We start from the raw sequence: 7,608 nt of genomic DNA on the forward strand, positions 1-7,608 counted from the left end.
CCAGGCTAGTCTTAAACTCCTGGTCTCAAGCAATCCTCCTGCTTTGGCCTCCCACAGTATTAGGATCATAGGCATGACCCACAGTGCCCAACCAGTAGTCCAATATTTGGAGCCACAGTAACTTTTTTGATAGTACTCTGAAGTACCTCCTCTCAAGAAGGACTTGTATTTGTACTGGGACCCTGAAGCTGTGTGTATGTATGTAGCATGTCAAGAATAACAATACTAAACTGTATTCATTCACTCATTCCACGAACAATTATTCAGAACCAGTTATGTGCAAGCCCAGTCATTGGTTTTGGCTCAAGTTCTTCATTATGTGTCCTAGACAATCCACATTGCCTTCATTCTGCTACACAATGAACTTTGAAAACTGAAGTGCAAGAGTGATCGCGGTGTGCTCTGCTTTAAACCCTTCAGTGATCTGCCTGATACAAAGTCTAAAATCCTTTGCCTGGCGTCCAGAACCTTTCCCAGGCATGTAAGCTACATTCAGTTTCTTGAATATGCCACAGTCCTCTCATGATTACGGGTCTTTAGTATGTTATCCTGGAATCCCCATCCCCCTTCCTCATGAGATGAGCTAACACTCATGGTTCTCTCATCTCAGCTCAAGCTTTTCCTCTTCTGACAGAATTTATCAGAAACTACTGTACCTGGCGTTAGTTTCCCTCTCACAGATGCGGGCTCCATAACAATTCTTTATTGTGTTTAATTGTAAATTGCCTATTTAAATGTATTTTGCTAAATTATGTGTTTCTGGACGGAAGGGAGCCATATTTTATGCTCCTGTCACCACACGGAGATCTCTATCTGGCATATAAAAAAATGCTCAATGAATATTTGTTAAGTGACCAAATGAATGGTTAGGTGATTAAAAAGATATCCAGACTTAGTCTTTGCTTTTAAGAAATCTAAAAAAAATAAATAATAGGAGCACACTGGTATTGCCAACTTATATACTGTGGTTTTTGTTTTAAATGAAACTAACTTCTTTATAAGAGAAATTTGTTACCAAGTGAATTATTTACCACAGTGTTATATGAAATGTGTAAAAAATATATATATATCCCATACAGACCCCTTGAAGACCATTGGAAGTGATTTTCCTGAAGTACAAATTTTTCCACACAGGAAAAGATAAATATGGAAATGCAGGGATAGCTGTTATGAAGCAAAGAAAAATAGAGTAGAAAAACTAAGCTGCCTAAAATTTCTTTCTATAGTTGTAGTTCAAGAAAGATTGGAGAGAAAATATTTTATACTTTAGATTATTACTCATAAATAGAAATACTTTATCTTCTGCATGATTACCCTATTTAATCATCATTAAGACAAATTATTCAACTTTAAAGACTATTGAATAATTTTACCCAATTATACTTGAGCCCTGCTGAATTCCTAGTAGAACAGTTTTTATTATACATAGTCCTAGAGTCATGTCCCCCAATTATAGCTTCATATTTATTTATTAAAAATCCCTTTGCTCTTTACAGAATTTTTTTTTGTGACTAGATACACCCCTTGAGACATTTCTTCCATAAGCAAAATTCTAAGTCCATTTCCTTATCTTTGGTAAATTGAGCTCGCTAAATGTTCACTTATCAACAGAATCTTAACCAAAAGCTTTGCACCAGGAGCATTGGGGTAGATAATATCACCATACAGTTGTTCATTCAGCAATATTTATTTATTTAGTTTTATTATTTTTTTGAGATAGAGTCTCAAGCTGTCACTCTGGGTAAAGTGCTGTGGCGTCATAGCTCACAGCAACCTCCAACTCAGGCTTAAACGATCCTCTTGCTTCAGTTTTTCTATTTTTAGTACAGACAGGGGTCTTGATTTTGCTCAGGCTGGTCTTGAACTCGCGAGCCCAGGCAATCAGGCAATCCACTTGCCCCAGCCGCCCAGAGTTCTAGGATTACAGGTGTGAGCCACTGCCCGGCAGCAGTGTTTATTGAATGTGCCAGGCACTGTGCTGGATGCCAGGTACATCTATAGATACAGATAAACTCGGCAAGCCTAGCCTCCCACCCTGAGGAGCATGTAGAAGAATGAGAGAGTTAGACCAAACAAACAACTATTTATAATCATTTTTAATAGAATTGTTCTTCATTATGTGATCACCCACTTGATGTGCTTAATCCCTTCATTTAAACCCTTGGAAACATAAGCACCTCCACTGCCCCCTCCTGAATTATTACTACTGCAGCCAAACTGGCCTTCTCCCCATCTAAAGTCCCCCTTTAGCAGAAGCAGCTCTGGCTACAGACCTGATCTCTTTTTTATGTTTCAGGTTAATTTATTTTTATTGTATTTAGTTATTTTTTATTTCTGATTAAGATAAAGGTACTAAAAATTAGGTTACATTGTTTGGGTTTGTAGGGAAGTCTGTGTTGTAGTTGTGTCCCTCCCCCGGAGGTGTACTGTGCACCCTTACACTGTGCCTCTGGGTGAGAGCACACCAATCCCCCTTCCTCTCCACTCTCCCCACTCTGTCATTGCCCCCCCAACTTGAATTTAATTGAGTTTTTCTCGTGTGTGGACATGTATTTGTTCCTCTATTGATCTCATATTAGTATTGAGTACATTGGATGCTGCTTTTCTATTCTTGTGATTCTTTACTAAGAAGAATGTTCTCCAACTCCATCCAGGTTAATACAAAAGATGTAAATCTCCATCTTCTTATAGTGGAATAGTATTCCATGGTAGCATATACCACAGTTTATTAATCCATTCCTGGATTGACGGGCACTTGGGTTGATTCCACATCTTGGCAATTGTAAATTGAACTGAGATAAATAACCTAGTGCAAATGATAAAATGATTTTTTTTCCTTCTAGGTAAATACCTAGTAATGGGATTGTGGGATCAAATGGAAGGTCTATTTTTAGTTCTTTAAGGATTCTCCACAGTTCTTTCCAGAGACAGCCCCAATTTTCTTAGATGACACCTCTACTAACTCCCCTCCCCCCTTATGACTTGGGATCCCTTTCTTTCCCTGACTTCTGCAGACATCCATCCTTCATGTTCTTTCTTTTCTGAGATAGTAATGGGAAGAGTGAGAACATGGTCTCTGTTCACACACCCAGCAGGGTAAAAAATTTGGTCAGAGTCCTCCTTCCTTTCCAACAGGATAATTCCCTTTGAGACAAGTCCCTATAAAAAGAATAAAAGAGAATCGACAACTAGTAAAATGAATGTGGGTTTATAACCCATTTACCATTTCTGATCTATATAATTGGAAACATGATAATCCTGACTACTGGGATGCCCCAAAATGTGCAATCAATCTGTGTAAATCTATTTCACCCACATCACCCCACATGGACAGATATCCACAGCCTGCTTAGCATATTGTTAACCTCTGAGGAGCATCACATTGTCCAAGAAAAGGCCCAAAAAGAGGCTGATGGATTACATAAGGGAGACCCGAATAACCAGGTAAGAACAGGAACTACTTTAGTTATCTCAACACATGACCCCAACTAGAACCCAAACAATAGAGATAAAAGTAAGATTCAACATTTTTGAAATTATATGCTGGCTAGACTTAGGAAAGGGATCCCCAAAACTTAAAAACTTGAACAAGGTTCAGAAAATAAAATAGGAAACAAAATTCACCTGCCTTCCTAAAGTAAATTTTGGAACCATATCAGAATCATACTAATATAGATCCAGAAAGTCCTGATAATTCAAGGGTACCATGACCTTTGTTGACCAGAACATGTCTTATATCCAGCAAAAGCTACACAGGTTAGAGGGGATTCTCCCTTTACCCCCTTGGGTTATTTGGTTAAAGTGGCTTATTGGAGCATTATAAATTGTGAACAGACTAAAGAACAATAACAAAAAAAAAAAAGGTATATAAAACGAAACAACAGACAGGACTTTTGATAGTTCTAACACGAAACTCTAGGGAGTCCCTTAAACATGGACTACCTCCCACCCCAGAGAAATAAAAAAAGATTAATCAGAAAATTTCCCTTAACAAAAGACCAATGTGTCTGTTCTAAAGAGAAGGGTCTTTGAAGAAAGTATTGTCTTAACTTACAGCAAAAGAGTGATAGGGCAGCAACTGTAAAGTTGATAGAGCTAAACGCAGAAGATTTGCAATAATGGAACCCCGAAGTTCCTCAGAATCCACTAGAATTACAGCCAGTGATTAATATATCCCACCAAGATAACCATAAAAGTAGGAAAATTAATTGATTTTCTGTGTGGCATCTGTGGTTCAAAGGAGTGGGGTGCTGGCCCCATAGACTGGATGTGGTGGGTTCAAACCCAGCCCCAGCCAAAAACTGCAGAAAAAAAAATAAAATAAAATAAATTTTAAAAAAAAATAATTGATTTTCTGATTAATATTGGTATAGCCTACTCAGTTTTAAACCTTAAATTGGCTCAACTTACTGAAGACTAAATGCTGACAACCAGAAGATCCAGAAAACCCTCCAAAAAATATTTTCTCCAGCTGTTCAGTTGTGCAGTTGGAAATTCTTCCCTCACACACAACTTTCTGTACATGCGTGAGTGCCCTCTCCCATTGCCGGGTTGAAATTTTCTCTTTAATTATAGAGATATATCACTAACTACCAACTGAATGTGTCCGAAACAGAGATCATTATCCTTTTTCTCAAAACTGCTATTCTTCTGAATTCTTCATTGGAATCATCACACCAGTTTGATAACCAAAGTCATAACTCTAAGTCCCTCAGGAATCCTCCGCTCCCTCCTCCCATTCCCAGTTAGCCAACCAAGCCCTGCCAATTTGACATTATGTCTCTCTTATGAGTCTCCTCTTTTTCATTTCTATGGCTGTTACATTCGTTCAAATCCTCGTCATTCGTTATCACAGCTATTGCAACAGCCCTCTAAGTAGTTGCCCTGTCATTTCTGAGATTAAAAGTCTTCATTCTCCTTCACTGACACAATATAGCCAGGATTTCTTGACCATATCAAAGACATAGTCAATCCTGTTTGCTTCTTAAATTTCATAATCTAGCACTCTCCAACAACCCTTCTTCACAGTCAAACTTGCTTTATTCTCTGGCAATATCACCTGTCGATAGTTTCTTAACAGGTGGTGATGTTTAATCATTCCACACTTTCTACCTGGAATACCCTCCTTCATTCTTCCACCTGGCAATCTCCAATTTCTATGTCATATTTTAGAGTTAACATCAAATCGTCCTCCTGAAAACCTCTTCTTTCTGTGCTCAGATCCCTTCCTTACAAATGTCGCCAACAATAAACATGCAACAATGTTATTTCTTAACCTTTGTTTCTGTTGTTGTGTTTACTAAACTATTATACTTCACTTGTTTGTGTATGTGCCTTCCTTATTAGACTCTGATATCCTGGAAGTGAAAGATTATATATTATTTATCTGTTCATCATAGTCTGACATGTCCAGGCACAAAGTAAGTTTGCAACAACTGCGTGTTAAAGAAAAGATGGAAGGAAGGAAGTCACAAATTCTGAGTGTAGAGATAGGTGAAATTTTAATAGACATAAAGGAGCAAGGGCAGTACCCTCATTAGGGAGAAGTTCAGAACTAGAAAATCAGAAGGTGAGTTCAGCTGTAGGTGATGACAAAGGGCCTTGAGGTGACAAATGGGCTCTGAAACACAGGAAATAGTTTTTTCATCTGTGCTGTCCAACTCAGCAGCCATTAGCCATATACGGTTTTTTAAATTTAATTCAAATGAAATAAAATGTAAAACTCGGTTTCTCCATTGTATAACGACATTTCAAGGCTCAGTAGCCACATGTGGGTAGTGGCTACTGTATCAAACGACCCAGAGAGAGAACGTTTTCCTCATTACAGAAAGTTCTATTGAATAGCCCTGGTGTAGAGAAAGAGTGACTCAGCTACTAATGAGAAAACACACAATGAATCTCCCCCCGCACCCCCGCGGATCTCTCAAGGACTGACCTCATTTTTTAATAAATACATACGTTCAAAAAGTACTTGAAAATAGCTTATGGTATTAAAATGAAAATACATTTCCAAAGAAGACAATTGGACTTTCACTTCTAATAATGACAGAGTAACGGGCATCTGCCTTCCTCTCCTGTCCTCTCCTGTCCAGAAAACTGGACAAAGTACAGCTTTACAAGCTGTTTACTGACAACAGATAATGAAGAACTAGGATATCTTAGAGAAGTGGCCCCAAAAAGATGAGCCCTATTGTAACCTGGCTTGCTGCCTGGAGGAACGTTCTAGACCACAGCACAGGGAGGGGATCCCAAGCAGAGCACGATGGCCCCATTTGGTTGAGAAGACAGATCAGAGTTCACGGGGCTGAGGCGGAGTATTGAAGGGGAAGACATTTTGGAGAGATGATGTCCAAAATGGCCAACTAGAGGCATCGCTTGTCAGACTGTCCAGCCAGGAGGCAGCATGTTGGACAGAGGAGAGAGGAGAAGAGTCACAAGTTAGGTGTGGGCCACAGGGAGAGACTCAGAGAAAATTACAAAGCCAAGAATTAAGAGGACAAGGAGGAGAAGATACCAGTGAGGACGAAACAGAGATGCTGAGAACCCGCAGAAGGGGAAGCTGGGTTCCCTCCCCTCAGAAGAGCCTCCGGTGAACAGGGGGCACGACGTGTACTGAAGGCTTTTCCACTGTCGTGAGTCCGGACAGAGCGGCAAATATGGAACAGTGCGGGTGAAATAGCGAGCCCCGGGAGTTTTGGCAGCCTGAGAGGGGCACCCCCCAGGAGGACGCCACGAGAGAACAGCACGCAGCTTTCACCCTTGCAGGCAGACCCACCCCCAGCCTCTCCCGCATCCAACGTGCTAAGAAGGCAGCGGGAGTTTGGGCTGTCCGGGAGCCTGGCCCCTCCCCGTCCGGGACAACTGGAGTATAGTTCGAGCCAAGAAGTTCAGGGCTGCTTCTCTCCTGCAAGCACACATCCCAGGCTGAGGGGTCCTCACAGTGGGACCCCTACCTCTTCCCTTTGAGGACTTTTGGTGCAACAGGGGCAAACAATTTGGGCACTTTCTGCCCACCAGCGTTTTTCGGGGTTGTACACCAGCGGCTTAGATAAGCAAGTTGGTCTCTGTGTACCCCGACATGAGAAAGGTACAAAGGGGTGTGGGGGAGAAAGAAGTCTGGGAGCCAGACTCGGGGGGCAAGGAAGCCTGTGCAGACATATGTGATGGAGTGGAGTGGGGTGGGGTGCTGAGGAACCAGGATCTGGGAGCGCTTTCATCCCCCTTGCTAGATAACTCCGTAAGGCGGAGGCGAGGAATAGCCTTGCACCCTCATTCCATGGCACCCCCACCTGCACACTCAGGGTTGCCCTGGGACCAGGTACTGCAGGCCCTCCCCTACTCTTTACAACAGGGAGAGCAATTCGTGACAAGAAATTTGCAAGTGGTTGTTTCTCTCTATCAGGTACATGGCTACAGGCAGAGGTTCCCACAGGTACAGAGACCCACAGCTCTTCCTCAGAGACTGGTGGTAGAACAGGGATGCACAATTTTGGAACTCCCTGATTGCCAAGGATTTCATAGAGACGTGCTAGTGGGTCAGACACTCAGACACACAGACCAAGGGAAGGTTTGAAAGCTGGACTGGGTGGTGAGGGAGCATACACATGA

Source organism: Otolemur garnettii, unplaced genomic scaffold, assembly GCF_000181295.1.
Source record: "Otolemur garnettii isolate 467f Iridium unplaced genomic scaffold, OtoGar3 scaffold00010, whole genome shotgun sequence".
Classification (NCBI taxonomy): domain Eukaryota; kingdom Metazoa; phylum Chordata; class Mammalia; order Primates; family Galagidae; genus Otolemur; species Otolemur garnettii.